The following is a 20530-nucleotide window of genomic DNA, read 5'->3' on the forward strand; positions in this document are numbered from 1 at the left end:
ACCCGTTTTGTCCCCTCTCCCCCGCTCCCGCTCCCCGGGTCGCCTCGTCCGCGGGACTCGGCCGACGGAGATGCTGCGGACCCCGCGGCTCGGCTGTGCGCGGCCGCGAAGCCTCCCGGCACCTCTGCCCGCTTCCCGGGGGCGCGGGAGGCAAGTTTCCGCCCCGTCCTCTGCGCGGTGACAGCACTTGGCGGCGGCCGCGGCCGGAGAGGCGGAGGGGAGGGACGAGCCCGGCTCCCGCGCCCCCTCCCCTGCTCGCGAGCTCGCGCGGTCTGTGTCTCTCGCCGCAAGTGCGGAGACGCGGCGGCGGCGGCGGCGGAGGAGGAGGTGCAGGAGCAGGAGGAGGAGGAGGAGGAGGAGGGAGTCGGGGGAGGATCGCCATTGAAATAAACAAGCAGGCAGCAGTTATTAACACGGGAACATGGCGGCCGCAGCCTCAGCCGCGGCTTGGGCGGCGAAGGTCAGCGCCGACGGCAGCCGGCACCTGACGGCGTGACCGACCCGAGCCGGTAACCGCGCCTTCCCCGGGGGCCGCCGGGGCGGGCGGGGGGGCGCCGCGTCCCCACCCCCGGCCGCCGCGGCTCTTCCTGCGCCGAGCGGGGCAGCGCCGTGGAGCGGGGCTGGGTTTTTGTGCGTGTGTGCTTGTGTGTGTGTGTGTGTGTGTGTGTGTGTGTGTGCGCGCGTGTGTCTGTGTGTGTGTGTGTGTGTGCGTGCGCGCGCGGGCACCCGCTGCCGGAGTGCGCGCAAAAGCCGGAGTTGCATCCCAGCGCCGGCGCCGCGGAGCTGGGGAGTTGGGGCTGGGTGGGGGGGTGGCGGGGAGGGCGGGAAGCGGCGGGGAGACGCGGAGTCCCTGGGAGAGAAAGGAGGCGCTCCAGCGCCGTGCGGAGAAGAGCTCGGGAGACGAGTCCCGGAGCGCGAGGCGGGCGGAGGCTTGCAGCCCGCGGCGCCGGCCGAGAGGTGAGCGCCCGGGCGCGGCGGGGAGGCCCGGGGGGCGCGGGCCCGGCCCCCCGCCGCTGCAGCCCGGCACTCGCGGGCCGGCCCCGCGGCGGCGGCGGCGGGGTGGGCGAGCAGCCCCGGGCGCCCGGCGGGCTCCCCCTCGGGGCCGGAGCGGAGCGGGGAGTCGGGAAGGTGAAGCGGAGATGGTGCATTCTTTAATGGGAAACGCGGGGCGGCTGCGGCGGGGAGGGTGGGAGCCGGGCGAGGGCAGCGGCAGGACTCGGGGAAGTGCTTTAGGGGTGTGTGAAGGTGAAGCGCGATGTCAGGGCCGGCTCCGTGTCAGCGCCGGGGGCGGGGGGCGCCGTGTGCCGCGGGCGGACGGGAAGGCGCTGCGGCGGGCGGGGCGGGCGGCGCGCCGGGGCCGGGCCGGCCGGGCCGCGGTGGGGGCGGGGAGCCGGGGGCCGGACCGCCGCGGCGCCGAGCCGGGCTCGCCCCTGACTTAACTTTCTGGGTGCGGGCATGTGTGCCGGAGGCGCGCTGGGGCCGGGGATGGGGGCGGGAGGCGGTCCGGGAGGTTCCGGGTTGGCTCGCCAGCGCCCCCTCGGCTCCCCCCGTCCCGACACCCCCGCCCGCTCTCCGCCCCCGAAGGGACAGGCCCTCCGGGCCCCAGGCGGGAAGCAGGAGGGGCCCTCCCGGCCGGCTCGCGACGGGCACGCCCGGGGCCGGGGACACTTCTTTCTCGGGGCCCCTGGGGGCGGCTGGGGGAGGGGGCCGGGGTCGTCGCCGCGAGCTGGCGCTGCCCGCCCCCCGCCCCTCCGGGGAGTCCCAGAGGCGCCTCTTCCGAGATCGGGGGTGGGTCGGTCCCTGGTTAGCTGGTCCCTCCCTCTTCCCCCTCCCTCTAGTGGTTTCCGGGGCCTGCGGGACCGAGGGGCGGGAATCGGGGACTAAAGCCCCTGGCCGCAGCCCCTCGCCGGACCGGGCTCTAACGCCGCCTGGGTCTGTCACTGGGCGGGGGAAACTTTCCCAAATCGGGGACCTATCCCGAACACCCTCTCCGGCCACCTCGTCCTCTAATCCTACTCCCACTCCACCTCCTCCAACGCCTTCCCCTCCCACCGACCCGAATCTCGCTGCGTGTGACTGACGGGCCCGGGGACCAATCGCAGGCGGGGTACTGACGTGCTGGTGTGGCGGTAAGCCAATCGTGGAACCCGAAGGAAGGGAGGGGGCGGGGTTTCTTCCGGGCCAGTTAGAGCGGAGTTGCACGCGGGGCGGGGGAGTCATGGAGACGCCAAGAGCTATCCAGTCTTGTCCATCCCTAGTCACTTGCTCGCGGGTCTGGGGTGGGGGGCGGGGGTGTCACGTAGAGGGAGGCTAACCTAGGCAGAGCGGAGAGGTGCACGAGATCCTTTGCCTTTCGGGTACCCCAAGAGACGTTGTCTTCGACACGACGTAGTCTCAGAGGCACTTAACGATGTGGCAGCAACTCTGTGAGGCCCTTTTCTAAAATGGCATATATCGTAGTAATTGTATTTTGGACCTAGGCGCCCGATTTTCGTGCCGAGGATCATAGAAGTGAATCGCCTACCTTTTAATCAGTTTCACTCAACTACCCCGGCGTGGGGACAATGAAATATGAAGGAGTACTTGGAAAATGAAGGCATTGGACAGCCTTACGTCAATTGATTGCTGGGAGTGTAAAGCATCATTGTTTGGAATGGCTTCACTGGTCCCTTGTTTAATTAGACTGCTCACTTCCAAAGCGCACTTGAAAGTGCACCATTTAGGAGTGACCAAAAAAAGTTATGGTTTATGGTATGTGTTGTTTGCTTGAAGAGTAAATGAAGTTGGGAACCTTCTTCATTTCATTTCAAGCATCCCTGTTTGAAACATAAAATCATTGGTGTTGAAGGAGCAAAACTGATAAAAGAACAAGTCTTCACAAAACAGAACGTTCAAGTCCAGTGTGGCTGGACAGAATGCAAAAGAGTGAAAAGATTTACAAAAGGTTCTGAAAATTTACTATTCTTGTTTTCTTAATCACAGAATTCCACACAGTGTGGGCCCTTGATTAATGCAGGTTAGGAGACATCTGTGGTGGGTTTTAAGCTGACTGTTGCATTCTCTAGGGTGACTTTCTCAACTCTTTAAGAATCTTCTCTGAAAGGATCACAGGTTGCTCCTAAGGAAGAGCAGTCTTAAAAGGTAGACAGCAGCTGTTACAGTGCGTGTGTGTGTGTGTGTGTGTGTATGTGTGTGCATGTATGTGTGCATGTGCCTGCTTGTGTTTCTTTGTTGGTGAGGTTAGTGCACACTGGCAGCAAGGCTACTTTTCCCAGTTGGAATTTGTAGTCCTTTTTGTAAGTTCAAAGAGGAAATAGTGTTAAGTGGAGAATAAATCTGTTCATTTTCTGATAGTATCCCATGAACTTAACTATTCTGGAAATTTTTTTGAAATATTTTGTCTTTGATATTTAATCTATGCTGGTTTCTTAAGCTTTATTATTATTATTGGATTATTAAAGAACTGAAGGGGACTAGTTTTATGTAATGTGTTGTAATAGATGATGTTCAAACTTATACTGTGAATTTCCAATGCTAGTACAACTTGAAGTGTTTCTGTAGACATATATTAACCGCATTTTTGCTGTAGCTTGTGATGTTATTTTAGAGATAAAGTAACAAGAGCATGAAGATAAAACATGTATTTAGCTGCCTGAAATAGAGTTGTATAAATTAGATAACATTCAAAATTTGACAACATTCAAAACGGCCAGTCAGTAGTTAATTGAGTTAGTGATGACCTCTCTGACGTCCGCCCTCCTCTCTCTTTTGTATGCTCAAGAGCAACAAACTGTTTGACTTCATTCTCTTCAAGTCGAGGAAAATGCTCGCAGATTCCTGGTGGAGAAAGGAGCAGGCCCTCACTGCCTGGTGTTGGGGGGTGGAGAAGAGAGACCTCTCAAGCATATGGAGACATCTAGAAAGAGATGTGCACCGTCAGCTGTGATTGCATTGTGTGCTCTCTGCAAACCCCGCCTTCCTCCTCCTGGGAATGTCAGTCTCCACCGAGGAGTTCTTTTGACTTTTCTATGTCTGGGATCTGAAGCAGAGGATAGAGAAGAGCTCACTGGTTACAGATTTAGTATTTTTTTTTTTTAAAGATAGTTTGACTTTAGTCCGTCACAGTTAAATATAATTTACGTGACTTCTGTTCAGTGTTAGAGAAGCATTTTACTGGGAATGTCAAGTGTCAGGGGGCTTGGTCTGTGGCTTGGAAGTGCATAAAAGGGGTGCTGCTCCTCGTTCAGCTTTAGCGGCACTTGATTAAAGCTCACTGGGCCTCTGTATCAAGAACCTGGGCCCAGACACCCTATATTTAAGGATTCAGTACTTTAGCTGTTTCTAATCACATCACATTGAAATGTGACCCATACATTTAAGCAGACTTTTGGTTGTGGGTAGTAAGAAAAAAAAAAAACAACTGAAAGTGTCTTTAAATAGCTTTGCTAGAGAATTAATTTTCAGAAATGCATACTGGGTTTTTATTTGATCAGCCATTTTTTATGTCATAATTAAATTCATATTTAAGAGTAAAATTAGACTTAGTATTTTTATGGCAGAACTACTTAAGAAATTACTGTTTTTTCAATACTTTGTCTTTATACTTTTGTTTGCTGGTTTATTACATGCTATATAGAGTTTAGATCAAGAGACTAGGAGGGAGAAGATAATGCTTTAAGGTATCGGTTTTGTATTGCAGTATCATAAAACCAGTAGCATATCAGGATCTTTTTCCCAAATGAAATAATTAATCATATTTACATATTAATGACCTTTTAGGGGTTAACAAAACAGAATACTCAGTTTTTATACTTTGATATCCACCTAATTTTACCTTTGTTTCTAAACACCACCAACAAAATGTTAGTATTACCAATTACTGCCTTTTTGTTTTGTTGTAAAGCCTTGGAGAAGGTTTTATGAATTTCAAAGAGTAGAAAGAATCTTCCTTTTTATTCTTCAAAGCTTATGAAAGTAATTACTGGAGAAATCTATAAAATACAATTTGAGTATCATAGATCATAGACCCTCAACTCAGAACATTTGTAAGAAAGCATAAACTGAATTCTAGATGCCAGTTTCTAAATATTGGTAAGTATGTAACTTTTGTGAATATTTTCAGAGCTGGTATATTTTTCCTAGTTGTTGTAAAAGTGAGACAAAAAATGAAGAGAAATTTTAAACTTTGGCTATAGAAGTAACTGAAATGAAAAACTACGTGATATGTAGCATGATCATAGCTTGCGACTTTTTCAGACAGAAATTTTTTGTGTCAGCTGCTTGCCTACATGTGCCTTAACTCCTCTACGACTTCTCTGCAGAGTCTGTAGAATTTTAATTTTAAGCAAGAGAGAGAGAGAGAGAGGAGCAGCTTAGAGTCAAGAGAGCGGGTGGAGTGATAATTCACAGATGTATAGAGAATTGCAGCTACACTGTTAAAACTAGCAGAACTAGTCTTTAGGCCCACTTACGAACTTTGGGGAGTTTTAGATGTTGACTTTTCATTCTTTTCTCATTTACCCATTGTTTCATTTATTTGTTCATTTATTCATTTGATGGATATTTGAGCACCAATCCGCGGCAGTTTACTTGGACTTCATTAGCTATTACAAAGCCTGTGATTAAAGGGCTAGAGAGTGGGTGATGATTTTGTTGGTGGTGGTGGGTGGGAGAGGGGGTGGAAAGGGCCATATTTATCCAAATTTTCAAGTTGCTTTCAACTTAGGATCCGTTTTTTGCTTGTCATTTCTTTTTTTTGTATATGATGTCAGAAAATTTAGCTGATTTTGAGTTTGGAATTTTTCTCCCTGAAAGTAGGATTATGATGTTTATAAATAAGAATTGTTACCTGTTTCCCCGACTAACAAGCTTATTTTAAAGTTAAAAAATATTCTCCTTTCCCCTCTCTTTCTCCCTTTTCTCTTCAGCTTTATTGATGTTGTTGCAGATTGCACATACACCTGACTTGGTACTAGTGCTTTTCTAGCTGTGATGTTCCCTCTGGGTCGCCCCTCACACGCATGGCCATGGTGCTCGCCAGGGTCTGCGCTCCTTTAGCTGAGGTGTTGCTCACATGCTTGTCAGGAGTAAGCCCTCCTAGTTAAGGCACGTAAGTTATGATAGTGGTTCTTTGAGGGTCACATTTCCAGGTCATGTTTCTTGCACATCTTTTTCACTTTCACCCCTTTTTATTGTTGTGCTGGCATACACCTGACTCTGGTGCTGCTGGGAATCGCCTGGAACTCTGGGCATTTAGGACTCAAACAGCAGCAGTGTTAGAATCACCCAGGGTGCATGGGAGACACTGGAGATTGGAACTCAGCTGTGTTGCAAGGCTAGTGTTCTGTGGATAGTATGGGCATGGCTACGGCTTTAAGGGGAACATAAACTCAGCCTTAACCATGCTAGGTTTTTAAAGGATGGAAAACTTCTTTCCTTGTGTTCCGTTACCTTTGTCAGTTTTTCTGGATGTAATTTGTTCTTAATCTTGACCAAAATGTGTATACCAGGAGTGTAGCAGTTAAAACAGTATGAATATTAATAACGGCTGTTGATGAGTGTTTTTTTTTCATTCCTGCCACAACTCTATAAAATAGAAATTATCCCTGTTTTTCAGAAAAAGACTGAAATTTAAAGGGAATCTATATTATCAAACAAAACTTTGAGTGAAAGATTATCTTTGGCCTAGGATGGGGGAAAGAATTCCTAAGCATTAGAAAGAATGATGAGGCTGAAAATGTCTTCTTGTTAGGAACCCGATAAAGCAAGTGTGTGAGGTGTTTTGTATAGCTCGAAGACTAGTTGTTCAGTCCATAAAAAGGATGAATGGATTTGAATAGTTGTAATCCTGCAAGTGTGTCAGCTGGTTATCTTTCCAAGTCCTTGCCTCAAGGCTGGGTCATACCTGAACGAAGTTCCTTTTCTTAATCATTTTCAGTCACCAGCTCAGTGTTTAACAGCTCTTAGAATGCAGAATTATTTGTTTTCTTTTAGTTAAAAACAAATAGCTACCAATATAGATGGAGTAAAACAAAAGTTATTGCGTGCTTACTAAAACTTACACAAACATGCATTGGCAGCAGAGTGAAGGCATCGTCATTGTATATTTCATTCGCCTGTTTCTCACTGTAGCCCACAAGGTAGTAGTTCTTACTATCACCCTCCTTTGCAGCTTAGGAAATGGAGGCACAGAACTGTCAAATAACTTGCCAAAGGTCGCACAGCCAGAGTGTGGGGAGGAATTTGAACCCTGGCAAACATTGCCCCTCGGCCCTGCCCCCCTGGCTGTGTTCCTGTTAGCTGGTAGGGCCTCATTTCCTTTCGACATCGAGAAAATGGGTCTTATTCCTGGCTTTATTGAGGGAGCACATGTCAGTTATGTGGGAAAGGAAAGCGGTAGGACTGTATTTTGAAAATAAAACCTCACAAACAAAAAACCACGCATTTGGATTACCTATGGTTTCTTGCAGCAAAAACTTCAGAAAATAAACTCAGGAAAACTTGATGGTTGGGGAAAAGTAGAAACTAGAATAAGAAAACCCTTTCGGGGCACAGGTTCAGTTTAGAAAGAATGAAACACTATTTTTGCTATTTGGCTTCTGATTCCTTGAATTCGAGTATGTTTGAGTGAACGATAATTCTAGTATTTTTTTAAAGAAACATTTTTAGTGAGTAATTCTAGTACATTAAACTACTGGGTGGTGATTCTGTATTGCATGTTTTACAGATTTTTTTTTCCCCCGCCATCCCTGTAGCATGGGTGACTCCGTGTTGAGATATTGCAGTCCCCAGAGAAGACTGCTAATATATTCTGTCATCTGACTTCTGCTCTGCTATTTGTGGAATTCTTCTGCTCAGTTGTTTTCAGGGAGCAAGGAAGGCTTTCTGGGAACTCTTCACCTGTGTGTGTGAGGGGATCAGCAGGCATGGCCTTTGGTGTCGCAGCTGCCGGGGGGACAGCAGACCTGCTGTCATAGGTGAAAATACAATGCTTGGTATTTTCTATTTTTTATTTAGTGTGCTTGTGAAAGCTGATCCACATCTTCCAGGGCTTAACTTGCAGATTTGAGTGAATTCTGGAAGCGCTTGTTGTTGCTGATTCTTGCCCATTCAAATCCCCATCTAAATAAGGATGGTCTTTTCTGGCAGATTATTCTCATTTATGAAATCAGCTCATCTCTTAAACGTGAAATAACTCTCCTTGCATTTGGTGTTACAGTAACATTTGCAAGAATATTTAATATGTATCTTAAAATTTTTAAATTTTATTGTTAATGGGAGGGCTGGAAGCGATAGCACAGTGGGTAGGGCTTGTTTGCCTTGCATGTGGCCGACCCGGCTTTGATTCCTGCACTCCTCTCGGAGAGCCCGCAAGCAACCGAGAGTATCCCGCCCGCACGGCAGAGCCTGGCAAGCTACCCGTGGTGTATTCGATATGCCAAAAACAGTAACAAGTCTTATAATGGAGATGTTACTGGTGCCCGCTTGAGCAAATCGATGAGCAGTGGGATGACAGTGATGACAGTGATTGTTAATGGGCTTAACGAAACATTTTCAGTTATTATCAAAATGTTAATTGTTTAATTGAATATCTCAAATGAGTCCACATTGGAGTCATTTCCAGACTTCTCCAAATGGAAAATTTAGTTACATGGGCAGTAAGTTTTAAAAAACACATTAAAAAATGTGCCTCTTATATTTTAAAAAGTTATTCAGAGCTATCTTTACTAGGTAATCACCTCAAAGTGATTATTATTGGCATATACATGATACTTTCCTTCACTCGACATTTTAGATTCCCGAATAAAGAATATGGAAATTCTTTACCAAAAATCTGAATGTCAGGATTGTATGAATTTCCACCAGTGTAAGATAATAGCATTTCTTGAGATGACAGAAGCTGTTTGTGACTGTAGTGGAGACAGTCAGGGAAGCTGGCAGGCGCTTGAGGTGTTTCTGCTGTCCTGAAAGTGCCTCCTGTGCCCGCCGCCTCTCGTGGCTGCGGCGGGGGTGTGCGTGGAGTGAGAGCTGGAGCATGGCTCTGGGCTTCGGAGCGAGGGTGAATGATGAGTAGTGGGACCTCGTCTGCCTGCCTCAGTGTGGGTACAGATCTCTGAAGGCTTTGCTTCTGTGCCTATTTTTATCTTCCTCCTTTCTTGCGTTCTTCCCTCAAGTTGAAGGTGGAAAATGGGTGGTAGTTGAAGGGAACGCAACCGAGATTGTGGGGGAAGTCTGCTACTATCATTAAGTGTTTCATGTATGATCATGATCTAGTTTCCCTTTTTACCACACACATATTTGCTCTGCTTAGAGCACTTAGTGAAGTAGCCTATTTGTTAAGGAAGCCATTAGGTTGAACCCAGAATCACTTAGCCTGGGCACAGAGCAGTAATTTGCTGATTTGTTGGAAGTTAGTTGCTGGATAGACTGGGGTCCCCGAACCTCTGCAGTCTAGTAGGGTTGAATATTGCATTCCCTGTCTTTTTATGTATTTTGTTTCTCTCCTGCTTAAGGATATGGTTACAGATGCTCTAATATTAGATATCTTGCAAGTGTTTGTTACATTCAAGTGGTTAAAATGGCATATGTTGGAAATATTAGGATGCTTTAAGATCAGAAGAAATTATAAGTAAATTCCTAAACCCTTAGGAATGCCTATCTCTTTGGAGTTCTTTGTAGTGCTAATTGTGGTTTCAATTTCTGTAATTCTATTTTGAAACATTTTATATGTCATGTTCATATTGTTGTCATAAGTAATATTAATGTCTTGATTCCTTAAGACTTTTTGTTTACTTTATTGAAAATGTTATTTTATTGTATTCTAGCACCAGCAGACATCAATAAAGAAGTAGTAATGGAACATAGTGAAGGAAGTGGAAACCACAAAAATAAATTTTATTTTACATTTTTTGTGTTAAATTAGAGATGTGTACAGTTAAGAATGTTACTAATAATGAAAACTCCAAGCTTTTGAATATAACACAAGAAAATAACATATTCATTGTGGACTAAACTTATATAGTGATAATTGACAGTGATAAAAGTCAAATGCCTGAACATTGAGAATATTAGGAAATAAAACTGGAGCATTATTTTTCTCTGATTAAAGGACACTCCAATCTCATCATCTCTGATGGCCTGACAGTAATATCATCATCACTGATGGTCAGTATTCTCATTTTGAGAAAAAAGGTATTCTGGAGAGAAGATAGCGAATAGATACAGACATTTCCAATATTTGGCTGTTGGAAAGTAAAGGGTTGGGCAGGAAGAGTTTGGACTTACATTCAGCCAATTTGATGAGCTGACCCCTGGGGTGGAGAGGGATTGGGAGGAGAGGGGCACCCTGCGGGTAATAGCACGTGGTATGGGTCCCTAGGGGACTTGGGTCCTCAGTGCTCACCTGCAGGACAGTTGCTTGCAGCTGTTCTCAGTTATGGTGATCTCACTCTTCCTACACTTCAGTAACAGAGTGGTCAGCAGCCTACCTCCTAATGATCTCGGAGTCTTTCTACCCCCAAGTTCTCTGCCAACAGACTGATCTTCAGTGGGATTCTCTCCCTGTATTTCTAGGTGGGGAAGTGAGGGCTACATGACTGAATTGTAGGTAAAGCCTTCCGTTGGGGGGTGGGGAGGTGCTTCTAGTTTCTGATTTTGACAGATGGAGCTCCTTGCCTTCACTCAGCTTGGCTTTCAGCAGAGTGAGCGGAACCGGTGCCGTCTCCCGGCAGATAGGGAGATTTGTTCCCAGGACACCCTTTTTACTCCCACCTTGAGAAATTTCTCAGTGAGGTTCAGGTGTTTCTGGCAGTCTCATCCCAGGTTTTCTCTGCCTGCTCCAACTCTCTTTGAGAAAGGCATTGAGTATACAATGGGGGATGTGAGGGCTAGGGGTGGGGAAAAAAGGGGTTTAGAGACTGGAAGTGACCTCTGGAACTTTCAGGTGTGTAGGGAGTGGCTCTGTGGAGACTCAGCTGTAACGAGGTTCAGCTACGCAGACAGGAAATAGAAAACAGTAGCCTTGTGTGCGAACTGCCAGTACAGGAAGGTAGATTCAGAACAAATCCAGAGTCATAGTCATGTGAAAAAATTTAAGATTGTACTACGAGGTTGTCAACTTGACCAGTGTTGCCAGTAGTGCTTGTTATTTTGAGAAAAATACGCTACTTTGATGTTTGTCATATAGATGTTTGGAGGCCAGTTGAGATGAATACGTGTTGTGTTAGTTCATAACATGTTCCTTAAGACAAATTAGTTTTTGTATACATTCTTTGAAGTTTAGTATGGAGAAAAACCATGAACTAAAAGATTTTAACATGGAGTTAAAATTGGTTGCATTCTGCAAAGGTGCCTGGGATGTCTGTGTATATTGATGTAACTGCTGAAGGAAGCAGGTACAATGGAAAATTGTACCTTTTGGGGGTTGTTGTGTTTGGGACACATCGGCTGTTCTCAGGGATCACTCCTGGTGGTGCTCAAGGGACTGTATGCCAGATATTGAACCTGGGTTGGCCTTGTGAGGGCAAGCGCCCTCCCCACTGTAAGACATTCCACCCCCTCCCTTTTACTGGTTTATTAAATTAGAGGAAACAGTAAAGATAAAATGTGTGTGTGTATTATGTATTTGGGCTTCCCAATCAGTGCTTGGGGAACTTGGGGGCCCCTCACAGTTGTGCAGGCTAGATGGTTCAGTGTCTGGCCCTGTGTTGGATCCAGCGATGCTGACCAGCAGGGCCATGGCCAACAGTATTCAGATTATCATGGGTACCAAGGATTGAATTGGGGACCTCGTATGTAACCATTATGCACTACAGTACTATGGCCTATCCCTTGGCCCTTTTATTATATACATACATATATATATATACAAATATGTGTGTATTTATTTGTTCATTCTGCCCCCTGCCAAATAGAATATAGAGAAGCTTAAAGACTTTCATTTTTAAACTGCATTTTGGACTGATTTAACAAGCTTTCCTTGTGTTCTGTGAGTCATTAATAGACTGGTCTTCCCAAAATATTCCCTTATAATAATAGTTCCCCACTCACTACAGGATGACATTCCCAAACACTTAGTATATAACACACCCTCCCCAATCCCTGCCCATTTATACTCTTTCCTCGAGCCTTTGAACCGATTAGTCTGTTTTTCCTGGCTGCCTGTCAACTTGTGTTGACCAGACAAGCTCACTCTTTGATTTGCTTGGAGAAAACTAATGAGTTACTCTAAACTTTAGGAAGCAGTTCTTTGACATAAAACTCAGTTTATTTAGGTATTTATATTGTTGATCCTAATTAATAACAAAGTTAAAATATCAAAGCAAAAAAGATGGAATCAAATAATATTTAAAGATTATTGTGTGACTAAGTTGCTTATTGCATGGATTATAATTTCTTACCAAAAAACTTATGGAAAAAGAAGAAAGTCCACTTACCTTCAAATCAGAAACAATAAAGTCTTAAGTTTTTGACTTTGTTGCTTCAGTAAAACTGAACATTTTTCACACCCAGACTTATTAAATTTTCCCCTGCAGAATATTTTGACACTATGGTGAGGAGAGGCATTAATAATCTCAGTTTATAGTGGAAAGAGGAGAAAAAAAAAGGTAAAGGAAACCTTGGGGAAATTCAGCACTTCTAGAAAGGTAATAAAACCAAACCAAACACAAAGAAAGTATACCAGGGTTGGCACTTAAATACTTACATTGAAGAAGTGATAAAAAAGAGAATGAGAGCCTCACTTGAAGGGCTGAAGTCTCAATAGATAATGAAATTCTATAGCTATCCAAAGAGCAAAGCTCTTGCGGTCCACACAGACCTATAAAAATATTCTCAACCATCTTCTCAATTTTCTGCTTCAACACTTAATTCTTCTTTTGATTGTTTTTATTTGCAGAATAATTCAGAATGCCTCTGTAGCATTTATTCACAGCTGTCACCAACCAATTATAATTAAGTCGTAGAAACAGTCACCAGCTCTGGTGGGAAGCAGGCTGGTGTTTTGTGATGTGCAGTTATATGCCTTTCTTTTTCCTTAGCTCCTGTGTTGCTTCAATAATGAGTAGCTAAATAGCATCTATTTCAGTGCTATACATGCTTTTCTCTTCTTCTCTGTGTGTATGAGTGTGTGAATTGAATTGCTTACTTGAAAGTTCCAGATGACCCTTTATCCATAATGCACATTGCTGTAAAATGAAGGCATTTTCTTATATAGCACCATATAGTGTCACTATTAAACCTGAGAAAATGAATATCATCAAATAACAACTCTATTTCAGTTTTCCCAGTTGTCTTAAAAATGTCTGTTACAGCTTTGGTTTTCAAATCAGGCTCTAGTCAAGTACACGCATGGCATTTGGTTCTGTAATCTCTTTTAATATGAAACAGTTCCCCTGGCCTGATTTTTTTTTTTTTAGGTTTCTTTAGATCATTGACTTTTAAATGTTTATTTTTAAAACAAAATTTAATTGTGTCAAAATGATATAAAATATGTAGTCTTTATATTTTTCAGACTATAGTTCAGTATCAGTTAATGCATTTGCATTGTTATACCTTATGTATTAATACATATACATTGCTATCTTGATCTTTTCCTGAGTTTCTCAGTTGTGGCAATGCTACAGTATATTTCTGCATGCATCATTAAAAGTGAATTTGTGCATATCCTGCATTAAGTTCATCACCGAAGTCCAGTTCTTCACTTTGCCGTTTACTTGTCTTCCTTTAACCATTTTCCCAGTCCCTGTACTGCTTTCCTGTGGTAATCACTAACTGGCACTGCAGTCTGAAAGCTTATTTTTGTTTTTATTTAGCTCCTCCATTTGTTTTCTCTAACTTATGAAGTCATATCTTTCTCCTGGCTTGTTTCACTGGTACCTTTTAGCACTGATCATGTTACAAATGGCTCAGTAGCATTCCACGGTGTACATTATAGCTTCTCTATTTGTTTGTCTCATGAGCACTTAGGCTTTCTGTCCATGGACACTTTTGTTGGATATATTAATGGATTTGATCATGGCTGAAGAAAAGCATAAGCTTTGAGAACTTAATCCTTCAGGTAGTAACAGATTCTGATGACATTTTCACCCAGCACTGCTGGGTGTAGTCCCCTTCCCTATGAAAAGATACCATTAAAATAAAAAAATAATAATAATAAGGGGCCACACCCTGTGTGCTCAGGACTTATTTCTGGCTCTGTGTTCAGGAATTACCCATGGCAGAACTTAGGGGACTATATAGAGAGCCAGTATCAAACCTGGGTCAGGTGTGTGCAGGCAAGCATCTTTCTGGCCTCCCAATACTGTCTGCTCCTGATACTATTCTTATATGGAATCACAGATGTTAGAGGAAATTTCTTTTTTTTTCCCCTTGTGCTTGATAATTTTTTTTTAATTAAATAGCCATGATTTACAATGTTTAGAGGAACTTTCTAATAAAAATTTATGGACTTTATTATTATCATTATTATTATTTTATTTTTTGGTTACTTCTGGTGATACTCAGGGATTACTCCTGGCTATACATTCTGGAATTAATGCTGGTGGGACCATCTGGAATGCTGAGGTTTGAACAATCAGGGGTTTGAACCCTGGTTGACTTCATGCAAGGCAAGTGCCCTAGCCGCTGTACTATCTCTCCAGCCCTTGGTCTTTATTTTTAAATGGAGATTTGTTGTATTTAAGAGTAAGCTTCATCCTATGCCTGACTATATATTGCTTATAGATGGACTCCTTGAGCAAATTCTGAATTCTAGTTTCTGTTTTTTTAAAAAATGGGATTAACAGTATTTGCCAGACAGAATGGTGAGGGTCAAGTAGATTTTATTAATGAAATCAGAATGAATGAGATGATTTTAAAGAAATTTCTAGTAACAGATTGCTTATCATTAGGGAGGATTATAGGACATTGGTTAATCTTTCAATTTTTTTTCTTTAAATCATCTTTTTTTTAATTAAAAAAATGACCTCTTTATTATACCCTTCATGTATTTACTATGAAGAACTCGTAATTAAACGATAATGGCATATTTTGGACGATTGTTTGGCCAGAAATATTTCTAGGTAGTTAGCCCTGCAATCACTCATGATATAGGTAATAATTAACGCAGCCCCCCTTTGAAAACTTCAAGATGGTTCTGGTTCAACAGACTTGTTTACTGTTTGAGCAGTCTTTGTTGAGAAGATGCTGCTTCTCATGTGCTGGATGCATGGGATGGCAAACTTTCTGCTGACTTTCTGGTCCAAATTTTAGAATGTCAATAACCTACCTTGTTTATCAAAGTGTAAATTCTAAGATCTCATTAAAATCTAGAAAAGTGTGCATGGGTCTCTGCTCTCTCCTTGAATACGCTTTTCTTTTTGGCCACACCCTGCTCTTTAGGAATTACTCCTGGCAGTGCTCTGGAGACTGTATGTGGTGCTGGGGCTAGAACTAGGGTCAGCTGCATGCAAGGCAGCCAAAAATCCTCTTAGAGTGATTGAATATATGGTGGCGTCAGACCTTGGCAGTCCTCGGGTTGAGGTTCTGAACGGGGGCATTGTACTTGCCTTCCCATTATGAATGCCATTAACCTCAGAAGTAGAGGGGTAAGCATCGTGTGGAGATGACCAGGCCGCAAGACCAGCCTCGGTCTCCATGTACTTGTGTGAGTTCACTGTCCCGTGCTAAGAAATTTCTCAACAGCAGAAAGATATGAAAACCACACATTGAAGTAACTGATGACATTTTATGTGCTAACCAGCCACAAATGTCTTTGGAAAAGGCATTTCAGTTTGAAGGAGAAAAGTAATGTCTTGTATGATTTTATCATTAGTTTCTTTTCTTCTGCTCTTCTGAGTTGATGTCATTGTAGGGCAGGAAAGTTGTAAAAATGTTTCTCAGAAACCTAAAATTTTGTAGAATTGGAAGGTGTTAATATTGCGTGCCAATTAACTTTGGAAAACAGCTCCTTTAATACAGAATGGATTTCTCTTTTATTTATTTTTTAAATGATGATGACATGAGCCTGGAGTAGTTCTTTTGTTTGTTTGTTTTCATTTTGGGGCCATACCTGGCGATGTTGAGGAATCACTCCTGCTGGTGCTCAGAGGACCATGTGCGATGCTGGGGATCAAACTTGGGTTGGCTGTGTGCAAGTTGAGTGCCCTATCCTCTGTACTATCGCTCTGGCCCCTGGAGTAGTTCTTGAAGAACTGCACTCTCTGGATTGTATTACACCTCCATCACTTGAATAGGTGTTATCTTGTGCCCTAATTTCCTCAAATGTTCTAATCTTTAATGATCAATAGTTGACTCATGATTGGTGTTCAGTAGATAGTGATTCATTTTTAAATATTGCAGTTCAGAATGGATTCTTTTAAATGCAAATTCAGGATGATCTGACTAACTTTTCTTGGAGGTTAATTCTGAAAACAAGTATAACTACTTCTGTATTCAAGATAATTTGTAGTCAAGATATTGAAACCACTTCGCTAGTTAATATATATTATGGAAATGAAAAGGGTCATTCAGTACCTATTATAGAGTCTATAAGTCTACATTATAATCTGTTGCTTAATTATAAACTATTCAGAGCAAATGTGTTTGTTTCTATTTGATATGGAATAACTTTATTGATTGTAAAAGTATTTAGCACCTAATAGGCCTACTTCTCAACATGTGAAAAGGGGTGGACAGTGTTTGTGTGATATATCATTTGAGTTACCAAAATTCTTGTCCTTGTTTCCATCGGTGTGGTGTGATGCTGCTTGATGAAACCTCTGATAGGGAGTGCTTTTCTGTGCAGAAGACTGAAAAGTTGATATAAGTCTAAATACTTTTTTAATTGTGTTTTGAAAAATTGGGAGTTAGTAGGTTTTTTAGGATATTTTAGTTCTTATTGTAGAGTTTTTATGGGACTTCTGGTAACGTAGTCACAATAGTATTCCTATTTATTGAATTAATTTATTTGGCGAGGGGGTTTGTTTGGTTCATTTCCCCCCCCCCCACCCCCTGCAACGCTCCGTGACTACTCCTGGCCCTGCTCACCAGGATGACTCCTGGTGGTGCTTGGGGGATCCTGAGTGATGCCAGGAATTGAACCCCATCTACATTTAACCGCATGCAAGCCTCAGCCCAAATATTTCTGGTTTTGGTGTACAGTATTACTGCATCTTCACTACCACCTAAGTGCCCAAGACCCTCCTCCGCTATTCTTGTATCACTTCTAACCTGCCTCTTTCCTCCAACCCTGAGCCCTTACTAGTTGGTGACCATTTGTTAGTAGTTTTTTCTTTTGGCTTAACCATCACTTCCTGCTCTTTTCTCAGGGATCCTCCTGATGGTTTATGGGGGACCCTGAATGGTGCAGAGGATTGCATCTGGGTTGATGTATGTAAGGAAAGTATCTTCTGAACCTGCTGTACTCTCTCTCCAGCTTGCAGTTTCAGTCTTGCAGTTCAAGACCAAGGGTTTGTCATCGTTATTCTCTATTCTCTTATTTCTGCATATACCATAGATGAGTGATACCTAGATCTACCCTTCTCTCTCTAGTTCATTTTATTTAACATTATATCCTTCAGTTCCATGTCTGTTACTGCAGGATTGCATCTTTTCTTCATGGCTGCATAATATTCTGTCTTTTATCAATACTGTCTCCCCCCCCCTTTCATCTGAATTTGGATATTTCGGTTGCTTTCATACCCTATCAATTGTACTGAGCACTAGAGTGGACATGTGTATGTATCTTTGTGAATAAATACCCAGAGTGAAATTGCTGCATCGCATGAAGCTCTGTACATACGTAGTTTTCTTTTAATTTTTATTAAGACAATGAATTAAAAAGTTGTTTACAATAAAGTTGTGTTCAAGCATATAGGGTTCTGACACCAATCCCACCCTCGTGCCCACTCACCTCACCAGTGTCCCCAGGTTCTGTCCCTTCCCCTTAGCATGCCCCCTGGACAGCCGTATAACAGATTTATTTCAGATTACTTGCTGTAACAAAACTTTAAGGAATGGCAAGTGGAATGACCAGAAAATAAATCAGTAAAAGTCAATTTATGATTATAGATTGCAAAGTGATTTGAACCAATATAAATCAAACATTAAGCTATTATTGAAAATGTATAAAATCCCTTAGCATGCTTGAGTAAACATACCTTTATGTAGTAGAGGGCAACCATCTGTACTGTTTGTTGGTGAGTGCCACACTCACTGCCATGTACTAGGAAGTTTCTCCTGTCTTTCAGAGAAGCTATTTTAATGCTTCTTGCACAACTGGCTTCAAGACAATGGATCCCTTAAGTTGTTGTCTGTCCACAAAGCTCTGTATAGTTCCTTCAAATCTAAATGATAATCTAGCTGGATTGAGTATTGGTGAGATGTTCATCGTTTCTGTACTGCATCCCTGAGTACGCTTCTGGCTTGCCGAGTTTCATTTGCTAGATCTGCCGTTCATCTTATGGCTTTCCTTTGTATTTGAGCTCCTTTCCGCTCTTGCTGCTTTCATTATTCTCCCTCTGTCTTTGGGTGTTGTCATTTTAAGTAGTGTGTGGTAGAGTTTTCCAAGTAGAGCCTATTTTTCCTGGGCCCCTCTGGGCCTCTTGGATCTTGGTGCCTGTACGCCTCAACTCGGGGAACTTATTATTAATGACTCTTTTTAACTATTCCTTCATTACATCTGCCTTCCTGTTTTTCAGGGACTCTGATTTCTTATATGCGTTCCCCTTGAGCGCATCCCATAGTTCTCTAGTATGCTGTTTCTTTTCAAACTATTTTTCACCTTCCGCTGTGTCCTAGCGGTTTCCTCCTCCTCTTCTTGGAGCGCCTGAGTCTTTTGCTCAGCTGCTGTTCTTCTGCTGTTTCAGAGCTCCTAATAACTTTAAAAAAAAAATCACCTACTATTTTTTATCTTTGACTGTAGTAGTTTTTTTATTTCAACACATACTGCCCTTTGCTGACTACCTGTGCTATCCTTTCTTTCGAACTCGTTGAATATCCTCATTACAGTGCCACTAAAGACATAGTCCTAGGGGCTGGAGTGATAGCACAGCGGGTAGGGCGTTTGCCTTGCACGCGGCCGACCCGGGCTCGAATCCCAGCATATGGTCCCCTGAGCACCGCCAAGGGTGATTACTGTGCATCGCCAGGTGTGTGCCAAAAAGCAAAAAAAAAAAAAAAAAAAAAAAAAAAAGACATAGTCCGAGGAGTTACTGGTGTTGTTTATATTCAGTGATATTTTCACTCATTGATTGACGGGTTTCTGCGGTTTCCCCCACCGGTTTCCCAGTGTTCTTGTTGTGCGGGGTGAGTCTTTGTAGTTGGGCGCCCTGAAGGATGTTGAGAGATCCAGCGGAAGTTGCTCTCTTTCTTCTGTGTCCATCTTCAGGTGACCGGGAGAGTAACTGTGAGGGGCGTGTCATTTGCTGCGTAGGCCTGTCGAGGAGCTGTGGCGGGGGCCCTTAACTTGGCGCGGGTCAGGTGTGGAGGCTGCTGGCAGCTGGCTGGCAGCGCGGGGCTCCGCCTGGGTTCTGGATTCTTCCCAGCGGTGTCAGCTGGGGGCCGGCCTCAGCTGGTGCAGCAGCGGGCCGGGCCGGAAGAGCAGGGCTGCGCGCCCATTTATTCGGCGGGTCGGGTGTGGAGGCCGCGGAGGAAGGGAGGCTCCTGCCTCCCAGAGAGGTGCCCGGAGGCAGGCCTCATCTGTGACGGTGGCGCAGAGGCAGAAGGTCAGATGGGAGCTTTGGGGGTACACCCAGCCTTCTTAGGGGTCAGTCCCGGTGATTGAGCACAGGTGCGAGACCCTGAGCTGTCCTGAGCGCCTGTGCTGTCGCCCCGACCCTCCGGGCTTGGGTGTTGAGAAGCGCCACCGTGGTTTTCTAGACACCGCACCAGGTGACAGTCCCACCAACAGCGGAGGTCCCTTTTTCACCGCATCCCCGGCGGCACTGGGGGGCCCCAGTCATTTTGAAACATGTCGTGCTCACTGCTGTGAGCCATCTTCTCGTTGTTTTGATTTTATTAGTTTCCCCAATAGTAAGTGACAGTGAGCATTTTTTCATGCACCCTTCAGAGAATTAGTTCATCCCTCCCCATTTTTGGATGTGGTTACCGGTGTTTTTGTTATTGAATTTGTGAGTGCCTTATGTATCTTGCATATTAGCTAGTTGTCTGAACTGGAGCGATAGCACAGCGGGTAGGGCGTTTGCCTTGCACGCAGTTGACCCGGGTTCGATTCCTCTGTCCCTCTCAGAGAGCCTGTTTAAGCTACTGAGGGTATCCGGCCCACTCTGCAGAGCCTGGCAAGCTCCCCGTGGTGTATTCGACATGCCGAAAACAGTAACAACTAGTCTCTCAGTGGAGACGTTACTGGTGCCCGCTCCAGCAAATCAATGAGCAACGGGACAACAGTGCTACAGTGTTACAGCCAGTTGTCTTAACATATAGTTTTCAGATATTTTCTCCCATTTATTAGGATACTCATAATTTTTGTCTGTTTTGTTTGCCATGCAAACATCTTTTGTTTGGGCACTTTGGTGGTGGGGGCAATGATTTT

At 44.2% G+C, this 20530-nt stretch overlaps 1 protein-coding gene across 4 annotated transcripts in view; it reads left to right on the forward strand.

The window, feature by feature from the left end:
- Positions 1–237: 237 nt before the first annotated feature.
- NCOA2 (nuclear receptor coactivator 2) overlaps positions 238–20530 on the forward strand; it is a 275814-nt gene continuing 255521 nt past the window's right edge. The window contains exon 1 of one of the 4 annotated variants that reach the window (XM_055124990.1): positions 238–509. The gene's annotated coding sequence lies outside the window, so the exon portion shown is untranslated. Of the gene's footprint in view, positions 510–832; positions 958–20530 lie in introns of those variants that run through there. The other 3 variants (XM_012936071.2, XM_055124991.1, XM_055124989.1) reach the window with 3 other exon arrangements.

The sequence above is a fragment of the Sorex araneus genome, chromosome 2 (assembly GCF_027595985.1).
Source record: "Sorex araneus isolate mSorAra2 chromosome 2, mSorAra2.pri, whole genome shotgun sequence".
Taxonomy (NCBI): domain Eukaryota; kingdom Metazoa; phylum Chordata; class Mammalia; order Eulipotyphla; family Soricidae; genus Sorex; species Sorex araneus.